General features: G+C 41.5%; 1 protein-coding gene across 5 annotated transcripts in view; it reads right to left on the bottom strand.

Annotated features, from left to right (window-relative positions):
- SLC41A2 (solute carrier family 41 member 2) overlaps window positions 1-13,763 on the bottom strand; it is a 115,360-nt gene extending 101,597 nt beyond the window's left edge. For 3 of the 5 annotated variants that reach the window (XM_025882542.2, XM_073900370.1, XM_073900371.1), the window contains exon 1: window positions 13,614-13,763. The gene's annotated coding sequence lies outside the window, so the exon portion shown is untranslated. Of the gene's footprint in view, window positions 1-1,669; window positions 1,745-13,511 lie in introns of those variants that run through there. The other 2 variants (XM_025882543.2, XM_025882541.2) reach the window with 2 other exon arrangements.
- Window positions 13,764-19,533: the final 5,770 nt, after the last annotated feature.

Here is a 19,533-nt window from a genome sequence, read left to right as displayed (position 1 = left end):
ACTTCTTGACTAACTGGCTAGTGATAAGGAAGACACTACTGGCATTTTATGGTATGATCCTTCTACACCAGGTAAGTGGCCATGCGGGACGAGAATGACACAACCAAGGTCCTTCCAAGGCTCGTTCTTAGCTCTGCTCATGCCCAACAGTGGAATCCAGTAAATTGGATTCAAGTTGTTTTTTAACACAGTTGATGGCTCAAGAATGAAAATCGCTCCTTCTTAAGTCTCAACCCTAATTCACAGGTGAACTCTCTGCAGTTTCTTCTATTACTCAACTAATAAATGAGCAAGTATTTACTGAAGACCCAGAAATTTAGCTGTATCATAAATTGCCCTTTTTTTATAAGTGCCACATAAATCTGTAGAAGAGACCACTTCTATTTTTAATACCTGCCCACCCCCACAATGCACTTACTTTGCAAAAAACATCATTGCCCTTATTTACATGAAGGTCATCCTTTACTAATTTATGAGCTTTTGATACAAAATTCTACATATTTCCCATTCGGTATTAGTCAAAATGTGGGTGTTCACTAAAAACATGTTGAAAGAAGGAATGAACAAAACAATGGTGAGCAGAACCTTAAAGAACAGGTAAGATTTAGAGGGATGGGGAAAAAAGGCAGGGGTGGCAGGGTGGGGGGAGGAGGGGAGTGCATTCTAACATGGTGACATGTTAGCAGCCAGACGAGTACTGGGGAAATCAACAGACAGGTCTGTGTAGCACATTCCTGTCATCATGTAGCAAAATGGTAAACTGGGTCAGATCTGGAATCCTGATCTGGAATCCCCTAGGGGGCTTAGGACTTCATTTTCTAAATTAGGCCCATAGACTTAAACATTTATTTTTAATGCAGAGCAATTATTTGTTTAAATTAAACCCTATGTGAAATCCCTATATATAAAATAGAAACAAACAAAGCAGTACAGGGTTTAGCACCCTGGTTCCCACCCACTCAGTCTTCACCTACCCAACTTGAGAAGAACCAGAAGCCCCCTCCTGCGAGCACAATTAAAAAAACCACTGGGCTAGAAAAAGGTCTGGAAGGACAGATACCAAAGTGCTCAGAGTGTTTACTTCTAAAGAACTAGGTTGGCCTAGGCTGGGGGGGCAGAGGGGGGGTATAGGGTAAGGAAGGACTTGAAATACCATTTTCACTTTTTAAATCTTGCATATTTTTATATTATTTGGATTTTTGTTTATATTGAGCACTTTTTATTTTTTAATTTAAAAAGTAATAAATAAGAAACCATTGCTCTAAAATAGCACTTTTAATGGTTAAATTTCAAGCGCATTGCCATATTTTAATGAATCATTTCCCTATAGCAGGACATTTTCTTGACTAAACTACACTGTAATGAAAATGAACATCTTTGTGCATAATAATTTCCCATACTTAGAATTATTTCCTTACGATAAATTTATACAAGTTAGCAGTTTCAATTTAGGTTCTACGATGCATTGCTTAAAATAGGACTCTGTAGAACATAAAAATATAAAATTCGGTATGTATTTTTAAAAAACCATCCTATATTAGCAAAATTAGATTCTAACACACAAGTTTAAGCTACATAAAATCTAATTTACAAAACTAATTAGCCAAGTTTCCACATCTCAAAAGTATATTAAAGAGAAATTTGAATCAGAAACTTGAAATCTCTCTACCTTTCATGAATTTTTCATAACTTCTCTTGCCATTTATCGAAACCATACACTTAAAGAATTTTTCCTTCACAGCTGGGTTTCACAATCTAATTCTGTGAAGTCACAGTACTGTGAGAGTACAATCATTCTCTGGTAACAAACTGACATCATTAGATTCTTACTTGTAAGTTCTTTGGGGTATATGGATATTCTATTTTTTTTTTAAGATTTTATTTATTTGACAGAGAGACACAGCGAGAGAGGGAACACAAGCAGGGGGAGTGGGAGAGGGAGAAGCAGGCCTCCCACTGAGCAGGGAGCCCGATGAGGGGCTCGATCTCAGGACCCTGATATCATGACCTGAGCTGAAGGCAGACGCTTAATGACTGAGCCACCCAGGCGCCCTGGATATTCTATTTTTACTTCTTCTAAGACCAAAATTTATTTTCTGTTGCCTCTCCATTAAGCTCACATGATTGATACATTTTAATCTAATTTATTCTCTTTCTTCCTAGCCATCTTTATAAAACTGTCTTTTGGTGAGTGCTCAGAAAAAAGCCTATCCAAACAAAATATAAACGACTGCTGGATTGCCTCCTCTCATGAATGATCTGTCATTGCTCTGTACTCCATGGGAAGAAAAACTCCCTAATCAGAAAGTCCGTTGTTCTTTTTCTTCTCTCTGTTTTAATATATCATAAGAGTGCTTTTTGTTAAATTATCTTTTAAATAAATCAGTATGATTCTATCACTAACATGATTCCAACTGAGAAAAGACGAATTTCTAATAAAACTTTTTCCTTTTTCCAAAAGCAAGAATTATTAGAAATGCCAAGGTCATTTCTACTACTATGTAACAGTTCTAAAATTAAGAATGTTGGGCGCCTGGGTGGCTCAGTTGGTTAAGCGACTGCCTTCAGCTCAGGTCATGATCCTGGAGTCCCTGGATCGAGTCTCACATCCGGCTCCCTGCTCAGCAGGGAGTCTGCTTCTCCCTCTGACCCTCCCCCCATCTCATGTGCTCTCTCTCTCTCATTCTCTCTCTCTCAAATAAATAAATATCTTTAAAAAAAATAAAAAATGTTTAGACTCTATCAACAAAGATTTGCTTAATCCCTACTGGGTACCAAGCACTAAGCTAAATACCAGAGGTTCAACATGAGTAAGACAGAAGCAAGATCTACTCTTAAACAGACCTTTCTGTTAGTGTAAAGGCACTTAAGCAGACTATAAATCTTTATGAAATGGGAAGTTCCAGTACCAAAAATAGTGGAAAGATTTTTTAGAAAAAACAGATTAGAATGAACTTTGGAATACCTATAACACTGGGCCAAAGAATTTGTAGTTTATATTCAAATAGAGAAACACTGGACACTCAAAAGGATCTTTAGAAAATATTAATCTAATCAGCTCCTTATTGAAACTTTCAGTGGCTTCTCATTTCCTCTAACATAAATGCAAATTCTTTAATAAGGCTAACTAAATCCTGTATCATCATCATTGCCACCCACCTAAGACCTCTGGCTGTTTTCACACTAGGCTTTTTCTCTGCTTCCTCTATTGCAGATTTTCAAACTTTACATATCACAATTTAGTAAATATGTGTGACACATTCTTCTTTCTATTTGATTTCTTTTTTAAAAAACATGCAGGTCACAACCCATTAAACTGAATTTATAATCTACTCGTGAGTGCCTAAGTACCTGCAGTTTGAAAAATACTACTTTAGAGTTAATACAAGAGGAGGAGCAAGATGGAGGAGGAGTAGGAGACCTAAATTTCATCTGGTCCCAAGAATTCAGCTAGATAGGGATCGAAAACATTCTGAACACCTACGAACTAAACAGAAGATCGAAGAAAAGAATAGCAGCAACTCTCTGAAGAGAAAAGTGACCACTTTCTGGAAGGTCTCTTCTGATTTGTTTAGTGTCTATTTTTCTGGGGTCATTGTTACCCTGTTAGCATTTTGTTCTCTCATTCATCTATTCTCTGGACAAAATGACAACACGGAAAAACTCACCTCAAAAAAAAGAACAAGAGGCAGTGCTGACTGCCAGGGACCTAATCAATATGGACATTAGTAAGATGTCGAAACTAGAGTTCAGAAAGACAATTTTAAAGATACTAGCTGGGCTTGAAAAAAGTATGGAAGATATTAGAGAAACCCTTTCTGGAGAAATAAAAGAACTAAAATCTAACCAAGTCGAAATCAAAAAGGCTATTAATGAGGTGCAATAAAAAATGGAGGCCCTAACTGCTAGGATAAATGAGGAAGAAGAGAGAATTAGCGATATAGAAGACCAAATGATGGAAAATAAAGCTGAGAAAAAGGGAGATAAACAACTACTGGATCACGAGGGCAGAATTCGAGAGATAAGCGATACCATAAGACAAAACAAAATTAGAATAATTGGAATCCCAGAAGAAGAAGAACGAAAGAGAGGGGCAGAAGGTATACTGGAGCAAATTATAGCAGAGAACTTCCCTAATTTGGGGAAGGAAACAGGCATCGAAATCCAGAAGGCACAGAGACCCTCCCTCGAAATCAATAAAAATAGGTCAACACCCTGACATCTAATAGTAACACTTACAAGTCTCAGAGACAAAGAGAAAATCGTAAAAGTTGCTTGGGATAAGAGATCTGTAAACTACAATGGTAGAAACATTAGACTGGCAACAGACCTATCCACAGAGACCTGCAGGCCAGAAAGGACTGGCATGATATATTCAGAGCACTAAACGAGAAAAATATGCAGCCAAGAATACTATATCCAGCTAGGCTGTCATTGAAAATAGAAGGAGAGATAAAAAGCTTCCAGGACAAACAAAAACTAAAGGAATTTGCAAACACAAAACCAGTCAGGCCTACAAGAAATATTGAAAGGGGTCCTCTAAGCAAAGAGAGAGCCTAAAAGTAACATAGACCAGAAAGGAACACAGACAATATACAATACAGTCACATTACAGGCAATACAATGGCACTAAATTTGTATCTTTCAATAGTTACCCTGAATGTAAATGGGCTAAATGCCCCAATCAAAAGACACAGCCTATCAGACTGGATTACAAAAAACAAGATCCATCAATATGCTGTCTCCGAGAGACTCATTTTAGACCCAAAGACACCCCCAGATTGAGAGTGAGGGGGTGGAAATCCATTTACCTTGCTAATGGACACCAAAAGAAAGCTGGCAACCCTTATATCAGGATTGCCAAAGGTGGCAATCCTTATATCAGACAAATTAGATTTTAAACCAAAGACTATAATAAGAGATGAGGAAGGACACTACACCACACCTAAAGGGTCTATCCAACAAGATCTAATAATTGTAAATATCTACACCCCTAACATGGGAGCAGCCAATTACATAAGCCAATCAATAACAATATCAAAGAAACACATCGACAACAATACAATAATAGTGGGGGACTTTAGCACCCCCCTGACTGAAATGGACAGATCATCAAAGCAAAAGATCAACAAGGAAATAAAGACTTTAAATGACACAATGGACCAAATGGACTTCACAGATATATTCAGAACATTTCATCCCAAAGCAACAGAATACACATTCTTCTCTAGTGCCCATGGAACATTCTCCGGAATAGATCACATCCTGGGTCACAAATCAGGTCTCAACCAGTACCAAAAGACTAGGATCATGCCCTGCGTATTTTCAGACCACAATGCTTTGAAATTAGAACTCAATCAAAAGAGGAAAGTCGGAAAGAACTCAAATACATGGAGGCTAAAGAGCATCCTACTAAAGAATGAATGGGTCAACCAGGAAATTAAAGAAGAATTTAAAAAAAATTCATGGAAACAAATGAAAATGAAAACACAACTGTTCAAAATCTTTGGGATGCAGCAAAGGCAGTCCTAAGAGGTAAGTATACAGCAATACAAGCCTTTCTCAAGAAAAAAGAAAGATCTCAAATACACAACCTAACCCTACACCTAAAGGAGATGGAGAAAAAAACAGCAAATAAAGCCTAAACCCAGCAGGAGAAGAGAAATAGTAAAGATCAGAGCAGAAATCAATGAAATAGAACAGTAGAACTGATCAACGAAACTAGGAGCTGGTTCTCTGAAAGAATTAACAAGATTGATAAACCCCTGGCCAGACTTATCAAAAAGAAAAGAGAAATGACCCAAATAAATAAAATCATGAATGAAAGAGGAGAGATCACAACCAACACCAAAGAAATACAAACAATTATAAGAACATATTATGAGCAACTCTATGCCAGCAAATTAGATAATCTGGAAGAAATGGATGCATTCCTAGAGATGTATCAACTACCAAAACTGAACCAGGAAGGAATAGAAAACCTGAACAGACCTAAACCACTAAGGAAATTGAAGCAGTCATCAAAAATCTCCCAACAAACAAAAGCTCAGGGCCAGATGGCTTCCCAGGGGAATTCTAACAAACACTTAAAGAAGAATGGATATTTATTCTTCTGAAACTGTTCCAAAAAATAGAAATGGAAGGAAAATTTCCAAACTCATTTTATGAGGCCACCATTACCTTGATCTCAAAACCAGACAAAGACCCCATCAAAAAGGAGAATTACAGACCAATATCCTTGATGAACATGGATGCAAAAATTCTCACCAAAATACTAGCCAATAGGATCCAACAGTACATTAAAAGGATTATTCACCACGACCAAGTGGGATTTATCCCTGGGCTGCAAGGTTGGTTCAACATCCGCAATCATTCAACGTGATACAGTACATTAATAAAAGAAAGAACAAGAATCATATGATCCTCTCAATAGATGCAGAAAAAGCATTTGACAAAGTACAGCATCCTTTCTTGATCAAAACTCTTCAGAGTATAGGGATAGAGGGTACATACCTCAATATCATAAAAGCCATCTATGAAAAACCCACAGCGAATATCTCAATGGGGAAAAACTGAGAGCTTTCCCCCTAAGGTCAGGAACACGGCAGGGATGTCCACTATCACCACTGCTTTCAACAGTGCTAGAAGTCCTAGCCACAGCAATCAGACAATAAAAAGAAATAAAAGGCATCCGAATTGGCAAAGAAGAAGTCAAACTCTCACTCTTTGCAGATGATATGATACTTTATGTGGAAAACCCAAAAGACTCCACCCCAAAACTGCTAGAACTCCTACAGGAATTTAGTAAAGTGGCAGGATATAAAATCAATGCACAGAAATCAGTGGCATTCCTATACACCAACAACAAGACAGAAGAAAGAGAAATTAAGGAGTCGATCCCATTTACGACTGTACCCAAAACCATAAGATACCTAGGAATAAATCTAACCAAAGAGGCAAAAAATCTGTACTCAGAAAACTATAAAATACTCATGAAAGAAATTGAAGAAGACACAAAGAAATGGAAAAACGTTTCATGCTCATGGACTGGAAGAACAAATATCGTGAAGATATCAATGCTACCTAGAGCAATCTACACATTTAATGCAATCCCTATAAAAATACCATCAACTTTTTTCAAAGAAATGAACAAAGAATCCTAAAACTTGTATGGAACCAGAAAAGACCCTGAATAGCCAGAGGAATCTTGAAAAAGAAAAGCAAAGCTGGTGGCATCACAATTCTGGACTTCAAGCTCTATTACAAAGCTGTCATCATCAAGACAGTATGGTACTGGCACAAAAATGCATAGATCAATGGTACAGGATAGAGAGCCCAGAAATGGACCCTCAACTCTATGGTCAACTCTTCTTTGACAAAGCAGGAAAGAATGTCCAATGGAAAAAAGACAGTCTCTTCAACAAATGGTGTTGGGAACATTGGACAGCCACATGCAGAAGAATGAAACTGGACCATTTCCTTACACCACACACAAAAATAGACTCAAAATGGATGAAAGACCTAAATGTGAGACAGGAGTCCATCAAAATACTAGAGGAGAACACAGGCAGCAACCTCTTTGACCTCAGCCGCAGCAACTTCTTCCTAGAAACATCGCCAAAGGCAAGGGAAGCAAGGGCAAAAATGAACTACTGGGACTTCATCAAGATAAAAAGCTTTTGCACAGCAAAAAAGTCAACAAAACCAAAAGACAACCAACAGAATGGGAGAAGATATTTGCAAATGACGTATCAGATAAAGGGCTAGTATCCAAAATCTATAAAGAACTTCTCAAAGTCAACACCCAAAGAACAAATAATCCAATCAAGAAATGGGCAGAAGACATGAACACACATTTTTTTCCCAAGAAGACATCCAAATGGCCAACAGACACATGAAAAAGTGCTCAACATCGCTCTGCATCAGGGAAATCCAAATCAAAACCTCCATGAGATACCACCTCACACCAGTCAGAATGGCTAAAATTAACAAGTCAGGAAACAACAGATGTTGGTAGGGATGTGGAGAATGGGGAACCCTCCTACGCTGTTGGTGGGAATGCAAGCTGGTGCAGCCACTCTGGAAAACAGTATGGAGGTTCCTCAAAAAGTTGAAAACAGAGCTACCATACGATCCAGCAATTGCACTATTGGGTATTTACTCCAAAGATACCAATGTAGGGATCTGAAGGGGTACATGCACCCCGATGTTTATAGCAGCAATGTCCACAATAGCCAAACTATGGAAAGAACCAAGATTTCCATCGACAGATGAATGGATAAAGAAGATGTGGTATATATCTACAATGGAATATTATGCAGCCATCAAAAGGAATGAAATCTTGCCATTTGCAACGACGTGGATGGAACTGGAGGGTATTATGCTGAGCAAAATAAGTCAATCCGAGAAAGACATGTATCATATGATCTCACTGATATGAGGAATTCTTAATCTCAGGAAACAAACTGAGTGTTGCTGGAGTGGTGGGGGGTGGGAGGGATGGGGTGGCTGCGTGATAGACATTGGGGAGGGTATGTGCTATGGTGAGCGCTGTGAATTGTGTGAGACTGTTGCGTCACAGAACTGTATCTCTGAAACAAATAATATATATGTTTAAAAAAAAAAGAAGATAGCAGGAGGGGAAGAATGAAAGGGGGAAATCGGAGGGGGAGACGAACCATGAGAGACTATGGACTCTGAGAAACAAACTGAGGGTTCTAGAGGGGAGGGGGTGGGGGATGGGTTAGCCTGGTGATGGGTATTAAAGAGGGCACATTCTGTGTGGAGCACTGCGTGTTATACGCAAACAATGAATCATGGATCACTACATCAAAAACTAATGATGTAATGTATGGTGATTAACATAATAAAGTAAAATAAAATAAAAAAGAAAAATACTACTTTAGTATACTACCCCTCTCACTTGGCCTTTCCACATGTTCTTTTTTCCTGAAACTCTTGCTCATCCTCACTCTTCCCTTTTACCTGACTACTTCCTATTCTACTTTGTGACCTTAGCTTTTTTTTTTTTTAATATTTTATTTATTTGTCAGAGAGAGCACAAGCAGGGGGAAGAGCAGGCAGGGAGAGAAACAGGCTCCCCACTGAGCAAGGAGTCCATGGGGGATTCAATCCCAGGACCCTGGGTTCATGACCTGAGCCACAGGCGTCCCTGTGACCTTAGCTCTTAACCATCACTTCCCTTGACCCTCCCAGATGAGTTCCCCCTCCTCTGTGGTCCCAAAGTACCCTGAACTTTCTAACATTTATTATATTTTATTGTGATTGTTCTTGCACTAGTTGTCTTTGTAGGCTGTAAACTCCATAAAGACAAGAACCCATTCTCTTTCGCTGCTGAATCCCAAGGGCCTAGATTAGTGCCTATTATGTATTAGACACTCAGTAAATATTTGAGGAGTAAAAAAGTTAGGATATAGACTTAATAATCTATATATTTAACCACACAATGAAATGATCATCCACTTAAAAACTGTTCAGAGGTTTAGCTACTTCCAAGGAAAACAAATTCTCAGTTCCTATTTTGTAAATTATTAAATTCCTAGGTTAGCCTATAAAACAACCACAACACACTTAAACTGATCGCTTATTTCCCTCTCTACAAAGACAACAGGACTTTCACTCCCCTAAATAGGAGTAAACGGGATTAAAGGGACACTTTTCTTTCTCTTTACCCCATCAGTAATTCCTGGAGAAAGTGACTGACCTAAGGGTTAAGAAAGGGATAAAGGTCAATATTCCAGACAGGCCTCACCCCCGAACTCTCACTGGCTCTCTCCCACTTGGATGACTTCAAGGAAAGTTTTCCTTTCCATTCCAACTCCTGGGAGGACAACTTCCTGATTCAGAACGTTTCCCTCCCTGCAGGGGAGACCCGACCCGCAGCTTTTTAGGCGCTACAGTTTCCTCTGGGTAGGTAAATTAAGAAGGAACAGAGTAAGCACAGATCTAAACTAAATTCTCCAATCCAGCTTTACCAGAAATAACAATGAAACTGTATTTTAACAGTATTTTAATCTTCATCTGGTTTCTTGACTCTGATCTCAATTTGACCAGAATCTGGAGATAGAGGAGGTGTTAATGAGCACACTGAAAAGCTTATTACCCATGAACAATAGTCATTGCAGTCTGACTTCTGGGTCCTAGGAGAAGAGTAGCATGGAGAAGCCAGGTGGGGAAAAGAAGAAGAGGAAGGGAATGAAGAAGGTTCTTCCACCTTTTCCTATTTAGAATTTCTATTGGGTAAAAATGTCTAAATAAATTGAATCTTAATATCTTACAACCTTCCTTTCCAAATTCTCAATCTTGCTTTTCTTTTCTTTTCTCTTCTTCCAGACCCTGTATGCTATCCAAAGATCTCCATTTTCAACACCCACACTTTTGGAAATACTACAAGTTTTGTCAAACCTCCAAAACGTTACGTGATCCCATACTACCTACCTCTCCTGTCCTTCCTCAAGTCAAAATTCCCATTTCCTCAGTGTAGCTGATCAGGGGGAAAGCAATCTGATTAAATCCATTCACATTACAATAGAATAACTGACTGACAGTCCTAACCTTTGAACCCTACTGGAGATACATATGTTTTATTATTTTTTATATATATTTTAAAACACACACACATTATTCTTAAGCTATAGAAATGTAACTACAGTAATCTCAGAGAAAAGATGAGAGGTGCCTAGAAGTTCACCATAAAGGAGGCAGATCTGCTCTGACCACCATTTCCTAGGGGTCATGTCCCCCAAACCGTTCCCATTTTACATTGCCCTCGACTTTCAGTCCTCCAATAAATCCTAAAAACTCCAGGATGTGAAGAAAGCCAACGTGGAAAACATTTATAGCTATGGGACACTTTTATATCTATTGGGTGAGTCAGTAACAATCACTATTAGGTTGGATAGGTTATTATTTTCAATATATTTGATAATCACTCCATTAGCTAAAAGAAAAACATACACTCAAGTTATGTACTGAAATTATTCATTCTACTAAGAAAGTCATTGAGGCATAAACGGGTTAAATAACATTTCCATTGTTTTATAATTTAGTAGTTGAAAAGCAGGATTGGATTGATCTTCACACTTTTATTCAGTAGCTTATCCATTAATTCCACTTGGAAATCTTTAATTTTATTTTCTATAACATTTCTGAAGTTTGGAAGTATATTTTTGAATAGTAACATTAGAGTAATAGGAAAATGAGCTTGAACTCCTGAGAGGCAGGTGTCATGTCCTTTTTGGTGGTTTTTGCTATAAAAGAGCTAAAGCCAATGCTGAATTTGTGTGTACTCATAAATTAACCACTAAATAAGCATAGCTGCATTCATTCAGCTGTACGTGGCTCTTAACTTCAGCACCATCAAAAATATTTACTTGCGGGCGCCTGGGTGGCTCAGTTGGTTAAGGGACTGCCTTCGGCTCAGGCCATGATCCTGGAGTCCCGGGATGGAGTCCCGCATCGGCCTCCCTGCTCGGCAGGGAGTCTGCTTCTCCCTCTGACCCTCCCCCCTTTCATGTGCTCTCTCATTCTTTCTCTCAAATAAATAAATAAAATGTTTAAAAAAAATATTTACTTGCCACCCACAGATGAGTCTAAGTGTAATAAAAGACTACAAAAACTTAGGAAAACAAGATCTTCCACTTTGCCTGAGAAGTTAAGCAAATGAAATTTTAATTGAATAATTGGTGTTTGTCATTTTTTAGTAGTTTGTTTAGCCAGCCATCAAAATAAATTATTTGTAATTAAAGTGGTAACTGGGACTTTTTTCAAACCAAGCAATGAATATATGGAAACACCAACTGTGTGTGGTCTCTCTTGAATCTGGTCATGGCATACCTTTTGTGGCTTTTCTCAAGATGTAAGAAAGGGAAACAGGACTAAGATGCCCTAGAACTGACAGGTAGGGTATTCTGAAAAACATCAAAGGCCCTTACTCAGTTTTCCCCAAGTAGAAGCATTATGTTGCTTGCTATCAGGTTGGTTGGCTTTTTTAGTCAGTAATAGCCCCCAAACCTAATTTTTTTTCCATAAATGAACAACATAATACAACAATAAAAAAATACCCAACATGTAAGGGGAAAAAAGACAAATAATCCAAATAAAATATGTGCAAATTATTTGAATAGACATTTCTCCAAAGAAGCTATACAAATAGCCAATAAGCACATGAAAAGATGCTCAACATGATTAGTCCTTAGGTAAATGCAAATCAATACCACTTCACACCCACAAGAATGGCTCTAACAAAACTAGCCAAGAGATAATCACAAGTGTTGGTGAATATGTGGAGAAACCCGAACCCTCATACAGTGTTTGGCGGGAATGTAAAAGGATGCTGCTACTATGCAAAAGTTTGGCAGTTTCACAAAACGTTAAAGACACAGACGCGCAAGAGAAATGAAAGCATATGCCCACATAAGACTTGCAACAAATGTTCATGGCAGCATATTCACAAGGACCAAAACGTGGAAACATCCTGAATATCCATCAAGTGATGAACAGATAAACAATATGTGATATTATGGAACACCAATACAATGGAATATTATCCAGCCATAAAAAAAGAATAAAGTACTGATATACCCTACAACATGGATGAACCTTGAAAACATTTTGCTATGTGAAAGAAGCCAGACACCAAAAGCCATATATTGTAGGATTCCTTTTATATGACATTTCCAGACTAGGCAAATCCATAGAGAAAGAAGATTAGCGTTTGCCAGAGGGTGGGGTAAGGGAGAAATGAGAAATAACTGCTAATGGGTACAAGGTTTCATTTTGAGGTGATGAAAATGTTCAGGATAGTGGTGACAGTTGCAAAACTTTGTGACTACAGTAAAAGCCACACTTTAAAAGGATGAATTTTATGGTATGTGCAGTGTATCTCAATTAAAAAACAAGTGTTCATTTACAGAAAAATGACACATATGTGTAATAGACTTGTAAAGGTAATATACGTAATTACATACGAAAACGTAATCTCTTAAAGTAGATGGACGTTTGGGTTTTATTTTTTTTTAATTGAGATACATTTCACTTACATAAAGAAAAGAATGAAAGAGGCGGTGACACGGAGCAACTGCCGAGCCCTGAAGCGATGGAGCTGGGGTGTGCCCGAGCCCGCCTGGCGGCGTCTCCATCCGAGCTCACCTTCCACCCGTCACTCAGCCACCCCCCCCCCACCTCCCCACGGCTGCAGGGCCCAGCGTTCCGGGCCCGGGGCCGACAACCCGCAGCTGCCCGGCTCCGCGGCCGGCGTCCAGGGCCAGCCTGCTGTCCCGCCCGAGGTGGGGCGGGCGCTGGGGCCCGGGAGGGGGGGGGAGGGGGGCACGGCGGCTCGGGAGGGGCGCGCCGCCGCTGCCCACAGCCCCGGCCCTCCCGCGCCCAGGCAGCAGGGTCCCAGTCCGGGCCCGCCCTACCTCCCTCCAGTACCTGGGATGCGCCCGAACCCCGCGCCACGGCCAAAGCCCAGACTTCCCCTCCATTATCACCTGCCCCGGAGCGCGGCCGCGCCGGCCGATGTGAGGAGAGGGGACCCCGCCTCTTCAGACGCGACCTAAGCACCAGGGGCGGGGAATGGAAGGAGCATTCACCTAGTCCCACCGCGGCGGCGGCGGCGGCGGCGGCGGCGGCGGCGGCAGCGGCTGCCCCCAGACCACGGCTCCTTCCTGCTCGCGCGCCTCCTCGCGCCCTCGCGGCCGCGCGCTGACAGCCCGGGAGCCGGTGCCCGCGGCCCGCTGCTCCCCGCCCCCGCTTGGCCGTCCCGCGCACGCGCAGCCGCGCCGCCGCCGGAGGGGAAGCGGGCCCCTGGTGATGTGGCCGCGGGGGCGGCGACCTGGAGCGCGAGCGCCGCCCCTCCCCGACCCCCGGCCGCACCCTGAAAGCCGCGGGCCGGGGGCGGGGGGATGGAAGAGTAGCACGGCGGGAGTCTTCAGGGAACCGTACCCGGGAGGAGGGGCTGTGGCCTTTCGGCAGCCCCCTCCATCCCCGCAGACCCACGCCCATCCACATCGCCAGCTGCTCCTAGGTCCGAACCCCCAAATCTATGACTCATGATTTCTGTGCTCAGACCAGGGGCCTCCTGGTGGCTGGATTCGTGTTTCCTTCTCGCAGACTGGAATGAAAACCAAGGCGTGTGTAACTCTGTGCCTGCCCTTGCGCAGAGCAGCGCTGAAGGAGCCGTGCCTAGCTGGTCGGAGAGAGAAGGGGGTGGACCAGTAAGGGGATGGGATTGAGGGCCGCTCCCAGCACCTTCCCAGGCGGGGAGAGAGGTGTAGAAGCAAAGTGCACGCGCGCAGTGGAGAGATGGCTGGGATGCGAAGACTTTTCAAGTTCGCCACAATCTAGGTAAAAGTGACCCAAGTTTGCCCCGTAAAACCGAGAGCTCTAACTATTGAGCACCTTTGGTATGACTCAGGTAATGACCTATGCCTGCGGGATAGTCCAGTGACCAAAACAAAGGTGTCTGTCCTCAGGCACTTATTCCGGAGGACAGTCATTTTAAAAATTACACAGCTAGTGGCACTCTATTCCTCAGAGGAGAGCTTCCACCAACTCCGTCGCAGCAGTGATTTAGTAGCAGCTTTTCGGGTGCTAAAGGACACCAGAGCATACATTTATCCAGTTTTTTCTTGTTTGTTTTTGTGCTTTGCAATCAGATTGAGTTTTGACCTTAACCTTCTGGGTGAAGGTTTATGTATCAGTCTTGACCATCTTCAGTAATGCTTTTTGTAATGGTGAATGCAGGTGTTCTTCACAACCTAAACACCATTAAGAATGAAAGGATAATTGCAAAGAATATGGAAAAACGGTTCTGACTGTATTTCCAAGAGGGTTTTGTTCTTACTGTTCTGAATCACATATCACTTGAAGGTAAATAGCTGTTCTTAAAAGTTTGCCAGAAGTAAAATTCCAACCAGATAAGTGTTCCTCCCCTGGGTCGTTGCAGTCTTTCAAGACCTCTGCACAAAGTCTGAATCGGAGAAACCACCCTCTCCCAGTTTTGAAAATCTACCACCATTTTTTTCTGATTGATTCGGAGCCTGTAGTTTCAGCTGCCCTAAATTTCATTAGTTGGTGTGTGGTGGGCAACCCTATTTACGGGGTGCTCTCATTCTGTATGCCACAAGATAGTGTGTATTTTTTTTTTTTTTAGATATTTTAAACTTTTAAGTTGGAATCCAAATTCAAATTAAATTTCAACTCTGAAAATAGCTCAGGGTAGAATTGGGTCAAGAGACAACCCTTTCTGAAAAATTAGATCCTAATGTGTACAGGCAACAGTGATCACATTACTTCCTCTTCTGCCTGATAGCTGGCAACTTAAATGTGAAGCAAGTGGCTTAGAATTGAAGATCTGTACTAATCACTGCTGTGATGATTGCTAGAAGAAAGCCCGGGAGTTATGAGAGTGTTTAACAAAGGGACCCGTCTGTTCGCTCTAGGGGTAAAAAAGATCTCTTTGAGGAAGTGACATTTAATCTGAGCCTTGAAGAATAAGGAAGAGTAGGTATGACAACAAAGGGAAGGGGGTGCAGTGGGGCGTGCACTTGTTGCTGTGGAAACTGCAGGTTTGAAGGCTCTTGGGTAGGAAAGGGCTCCACCTGTGGCTAGAATGAGGCAGCTAGTACTGAAGGAGACATGGGTACAGGACTTGAGGGCCATATTGAAAACTTTGGATTTAATCCTAAAGACAAAAGGAAGCCACTGAAGATTTGGAGAGGATCCATCAGCACACGATCCAGTTCGTATTTGTAAACGACATTTCTGGCTGCAGTGCGGAGACTGAGCAAGAAGGCAGCAGCGGAGGGTGTGTGAAGACCAGTCTGCAGGCAATGGAGAGTAGAAGATGGTGGATCAAGGAGATCCATCCGAATTAGATTTGTAAGCACCTGATCATTGGCTGCATGTGAAAGGTGAGGGAAAGAAAAGTGTCCAAAAATGACTCTCAGGTTTCTAGCGTGAGCTCATCCCATTCCCTGAGATGGGGAGCCTGGAGGGAAAGGTCTCAAAGAGACAAGTCTGAGTTCCTTTAAGTATGTTGAGTTCTATGAGACATCCAAGTGAAGATACCGAGTATATATTTGCAAAATAAATCTGGAACTCAAAGCAGAGATCTGGACCGAAGATGAAATCAAACCTAAATTTTTAGAGAGGAAGGAACATGCCTTGCATGTAAGCACTTAACCTCTAAACTTTAGAAAAAATGGGCAGAAGCAAAGGGTACCTAATACTATGTGTGAGACACCCCACAGACAATGTTTTTATTTTATCCTTTACACCCTATGTGGATGGTATTATAATCCCATTTTTCATATAAGGAAACTCAGGGTTAAATTCTTGGTCAAACCTACTTAAATTCCCAATTAAATAAGACCGATTGAATACGAATCTCTGTGGATAATTCTGATGATCACTGAGGTTTAGAAACTTATAAGTGGTCACACAAACCATATAAAACACTCATTTTAAACAATAATTAAAAGAAACCATGATTCCGAAAACATGCAGCCCATGCAGCAGATGTTTGTGGATACATGTCCCTGTTTCTTTCACCTGAGCCCTCCCCCCCCATTATCAGTGCCTTTCCTGGGAAACTCTGGAATGTTCATTTGTTCATTCATGCAGTAAGTAGTTACAGTGGACCTACTACTGTGTACCAAATAACAGTAGTCATTAATTTATTTACAAATATTTATTTTTTTTAATTTTTTTATTGTTATGTTAATCACCATATATTACATCATTAGTTTTTGGTGCAGTGTTCCATGATTCATTGTTTGTTCATAACACCCAGTGCTCCATGCAGAACGTGCCCTCCTCAATACCCATCACCAGGCTAACCCATCCCCCTACCCCCTCCCCTCTAGAACCCTCAGTTTGTTTTTCAGAGTCAATCATCTCTCATGGTTCGTCTCCCCCTCTGACATACTCCCCTTTTCTTCCTCTCCTGTTATCTTCTTCTTTTTCTTTTTTCTTAAAATATGTTGTGTTATTTGTTTCAGAAGTACAGATCTGTGATTCAACAGTCTTGCACAATTCACAGCGCTCACCGTAGCACATACCCTCCCCAATGTCTATCACCCAGCCACCCCATCCCTCCCACCCCCAACCACTCCAGTAACACTCAGTTTGTTTCCTGAGATTAAGAATTCCTCATATCAGTGAGGTCATGTGATACATGTCTTTCTCTGATTGACTTATTTCACTAAGCATAACACCCTCCAGTTCCATCCACGTCGTTGCAAATGGCAAGATCTCATTCCTTTTGATGGCTGCATAATATTCCATTGTGTATATATACCACATCTTCTTGATCCATTCATCTGTCGATGGAAATCTTGGCTCTTTCCACAGTTTGGCTATTGTGGACGTTGCTGCTATAAACATTGGGGTACACGTACCCCTTCGGGTCCCTACATTTGTATCTTTGTGGTAAATACCCAGTAGTGCAATTGCTGGATCGAACGGTAGCTCTAATTTCAACTGTTGAGGAACCTCCATACTGTTTTCCAGAGGGGTTGCACCAGCTTGCATTCCCACCAACAGTGTAGGAGGGTTCCCCTTTCTCCACATCCCCGCCAACATCTGTCGTTCCCTGACTTGTTAATTTTAGCCATTCTGACGGGTGTGAGGTGGTATCTCATTGAGGTTTTGATTTGGATTTCCCTGATGCCGAGCGATGTTGAGCACTTTTTCATGTGCCTGTTGGCCATTTGGATGTCTTCTTTGGAGAAATGTCTGTTCATGTCTTCTGCCCATTTCTTGATTGGATTATTTGTTCTTTGGGTGTTGAGTTTGATAAGTTCTTTATAGATTTTGGATACTAGCCCTTTATCTGATATGTCATTTGCAAATATTTTCTCCCATTCTGTCGGTTGTCTTTTGGTTTTGTGGACTGTTTCTTTTGCTGTGCAAAAGCTTTTTTTCTTGATGAAATCCCAATAGTTCATTTTTGCCCTGGCTATTTACAAATATTTATTGAGCACTTACTAAACGCCATGCTGTTTCATGCTCTGGGAATATAGCAGTAAACAAAATAAACAGATGCCTGCCTTACAGAGTTTATATTCAGGTGGAGAAAGGCAAACAGACAGACATGTACATGTATATGAATGCAGATACCTATATACAGGTATGCATGTAGGTAGATGTATATATTCCACATGGCAATAACTACTATGAATACAAATAAAACAGGAAAAAGAGTTGGAGAGTTCGGGGTATAGAGAGAAGGGGAGACAGTTTTATACAGGGTAATCCACAGAGGTCTTGCGGTCTGAGCAGAAAGAAGTGAGGGAGCAACTATGCTATCTGGAAGAGGTACAGCAAGCACAAAGGTCCTGAGGCAGAAGTGTGTATGAGGTGTTCAAGAACAGCAAGGAGGGGCACCTGGGTAGCTCAGTCTGTTAAGCGGCTGACTTCGGCTCAGGTCATGATCCTGGGGTCCTGGGATTGAGCCCCATGTCCGGCTCCCTGCTCGGCAGAGAGCCTGCTTCTCCCTCTCCCTTTCCCTGCCGCTCTGCCTACTTGTGCTCTCTCTCTATCTCTCTGTCAAATAAATAAATAAAATCTTTAAAAAAAACAAAAACAAAAACAGCAAGGAGTCCTATGTGGCTGGAATGAGAAGTAGCCAGAGGCAAGTCATGAGGCTTGTAGGCCATCGTAAGACCTTTGGCTTTCACTCTGAGTGAGACAGGAACCACTGAAAGGGTCTGGGCAGAGAAGTATCCCACTCTGACCTAGGTTTCAAAGGGATGACTATGGAAGGCTGAGTGAGGGGGCAAGGGTGGAAACAGGAAGACGAGTAAGGATGCTATTTCAATAATCCAGGTGAGAGGGGGATGCCTGGGTGGCTCAGTCAGTTAAGTGTCTGCCTTCGGCTCAGGTCTTGATCCAAGGGTCCTGAGATGGAGTCCTGCCATCGGGCTCCTTGCTCAACAGGGAGCCTGCTTCTCCCTCTGACTGCTGCTCCCCCTGCTTGTGTGCTTGTCTCTCTCTCTGACAAATAAATAAATAAAATCTTAAAAAAAAAAAATCCAGGTGAGAGAGATGGCAGCCTAGACCAGGGTGGTCATAGAGGAAGTGGTAAGAAGGTGCTGTACTCTGGATCATTTGAGAGGAGAGCTGACAGGCAGAATTTGCTAATGGGTTGAATGAGGGTAAGAGAAAGAGAAAGAACGGCGGTTAAAGATGCCTCCAAAGGTTTTTGGCTCAAGTAGTCAGAAGACTGGAGCTGCCATTTGCCAAAATGGCAGATGATGAGAAGAGTCAGGAGCTACTATGAGAACCTCTGTGAGGGTCTACTTGTTCTGAGCGCCTAGTTTGTATGAACTCATTCAGTGCTCACAACAACTCTCTAAGGTACATCCTGGTTATGCCTGTTTTATAGAGGAGGAATTGAGATATTGCTCTATAATGTACTTCAGATTCCACTGCTGTGAATGGTGATAATACTCCAGAGGCTACCACTGCATTGTCTATCAGGGAAGGCAGACAACTATACAAACAATG

Source organism: Callorhinus ursinus, unplaced genomic scaffold (assembly GCF_003265705.2).
Source record: "Callorhinus ursinus isolate GAN/ISIS: 27379988/994484 unplaced genomic scaffold, GSC_fseal_2.0 scaffold14, whole genome shotgun sequence".
Classification (NCBI taxonomy): domain Eukaryota; kingdom Metazoa; phylum Chordata; class Mammalia; order Carnivora; family Otariidae; genus Callorhinus; species Callorhinus ursinus.
The sequence above is the reverse complement of the archived record's forward strand: the minus strand, read 5'-3'. Positions and strand labels throughout refer to the sequence as shown.